Source organism: Rhinopithecus roxellana, chromosome 4 (genome assembly GCF_007565055.1).
Source record: "Rhinopithecus roxellana isolate Shanxi Qingling chromosome 4, ASM756505v1, whole genome shotgun sequence".
In the NCBI taxonomy this organism is placed as follows: Eukaryota; Metazoa; Chordata; class Mammalia; order Primates; family Cercopithecidae; genus Rhinopithecus; species Rhinopithecus roxellana.
This window is the reverse complement of record NC_044552.1, coordinates 35,168-37,696: the sequence shown is the minus strand read 5'-3', so window position 1 is coordinate 37,696 and position 2,529 is coordinate 35,168. Positions and strand designations below refer to the sequence as shown.

Below are 2,529 nucleotides of genomic sequence, written 5' to 3'. Positions count from 1 at the left end.
TTACACACATACAAACTTAATTTGAGTAACATATAGAAAAATATGTAGATGTTTTAATAAACTTATTTTTATTCTTCCAGTCATTCTTCGATAGTGTGTAGACATAATTTGGGTTCTGAAACCAGGCATTGGCAGATGCACAGAGCAGGGGCTGAAAAGAAACAAGGAAGGAGCATCCAGATGTAACGTGATAGGGAGAAGCAAGCCGGCAGAGCCTACCAGAGGTCCAGAGGTCATTACAAAAGGATGGAATGCTCGAAAGATCTTCCAGGTTCCATCCTTGCTGCTCACCTTCCTCACTTGGTATCCACTGCACTCCAGCCTAGCGACAGAGCGAGAGTCCGTCTCAAACAAAACAAAACAAAACAAAACAAAACAAAACAAAACAAAACACATTCCTGGTCCCAACCAAGATCTAGTAAATCGGCATTCCAAAAGTTAAAGGAAAATTTGTTTAAAGTAAATAGAAAATTTCTGGGATTTTTAAGCAATATGTTGCTATTTAGACTCAAGTCCAGAAATATATTTACATACTATGTCTACAAAATTCCTCAAACATGTAAGTCTAATTTATTAAAATGTGAAATTAGCTACCCTGGCATTGCTCATTCTCAGTGAACCCATGCTGACTCCTTGTGACCATTCCTCCACAAACTGTTCCTTTCATAACCTACTACAGAGGGCTGCAGGGTTATCAGTGTGCAGTTTTGCAGCTTTAAAACATATATTTTGTCTCCTTTATGATGATTGAGGCAACATTTTCCATTCAACAGTATTTCATTTCTCCATAAATTCTCAAAATATTTCTGGCAGTAATTCTACAAGTTACTTCTGTATCTTAGGGTGTGATGGATCTAAATCCAGTGTGTGCAACTCATTTCAAAGAACTGGGCATTGTCTTCCTCTTAGCTATGTTTGTCCTCTCCTTTCAAAACGATAGAGAATTTAATAATGTTATTCTTTCAAATATTATTTTATGTTTATATGACTTCATATTAAGTCAAAACATGTTTTTTAGTGTTAACTGTTTTATTCATATTTTATTTTACATTTCTTCATGTTAGTTTACTGAAGAATGAGCAATTCAGACAAAAGCACTATGAGGAGGGAAGGAGCGTATATATCACATAAGATGTGGAGCGATATAGGCCATAGCTTAAATGCTTGACTTCCTTTAGCCTGTATGATACAAGTTTAATTGAATTTTGTTAGTTTAAAAAAAAAAAACAAAAAACTGTTTCATGGACAAAGTGAGATTAGTGTCAGAATGAGAACACAGATCTTCTGATTCTTAAATTGAGACCCTTCTCCCCTTATCACCTAAGTGGTTTTCAGTGCAGTACGATGCACATACAATGCAAGTTTGAGCATTTCTTGAATTAGAATGATTGTATCCGACAACCAAAGTTCAAAGGCAGAAAATATCTTTTACAAATAAAGTGACTCTGGACAAGTCCCCCATCCTCCCTAAAACCCAGTTCCTCATCTTAAAGTTGTCCACATCTCATATTCTCACTATCTGTGTTGAATCAAATGAGTTAACACATATAGGGCTTTACATCGTGTCTGGGGATATTATTATTAGTCAGATGATATCCCTTAACATGAATAATAGAATGGCAATGACAGAAATAATTCTTGGCATACTTATCTGGTCTAAAACAATAGAACTTGTTCTATTTTCTGAAATCTTCTTTCTCATCTTTCTTTCTTTTTTTTTTTTTTTTTTTTTTTTTTGAGACGGAGTCTCGCTCTGTCGCCCAGGCTGGAGTGCAGTGGCCGGATCTCAGCTCACTGCAAGCTCCGCCTCCCGGGTTCACGCCATTCTCCTGCCTCAGCCTCCCCAGTAGCTGGGACTACAGGCGCCCGCCACCTCGCCCGGCTAATTTTTTTGTATTTTTTAGTAGAGACGGGGTTTCACCGTGTTAGCCAGGATGGTCTCAATCTCCTGACCTCGTGATCCGCCCGTCTCGGCCTCCCAAAGTGCTGGGATTACAGGCTTGAGCCACCGCGCCCGGCCTCATCTTTCTTAAATATAATTGCAATATTTATTTTCATTTATTTCTTTTAAAATATGGAATGCTTTTTATGAATGTGCATGTCATTCCTGTGCAGGAACCATGAGAATCTTCTCTGTATCCAATTTTAGTATATGTGCCGCCAATGCCAGCACTAATGGACATATTTAAATATGTCTATTTTTATATCTCACAGAATTTTATGAAACAGCGTTAGTATTTGGCATTTTGAACTAATCAAAAGCAGGATGCTTAAGAATTTAACTCAAATTAACATTAACATTGCCACTTTCACAGGGATGGTATAAAAAGTTATGATGTTACTAAAGACTCAGCTGGATTCCTGTCAGTGCTAATAATGCTTGAACTTCATGAGTTATTAGTGCAATTTAAAAATGCTTTCAACATTTCCTCACAAACCACACCTCCTCCTAAATAATTCCTCTTGATCATTCCAAAGCATGTCTTTAACGTGCTGACTTCATCAGCTCATCAGACTGAATAGGACAAA

The 2,529-nt window shown here is 37.2% G+C and overlaps 1 non-coding gene across 1 annotated transcript; it reads right to left on the bottom strand.

The window, feature by feature from the left end:
- Positions 1-2,070: 2,070 nt before the first annotated feature.
- On the bottom strand, positions 2,071-2,173 carry LOC115897128. The gene has a single exon (XR_004057067.1). It is a non-coding gene; the product is annotated as a U6 spliceosomal RNA (small nuclear RNA).
- Positions 2,174-2,529: the final 356 nt, after the last annotated feature.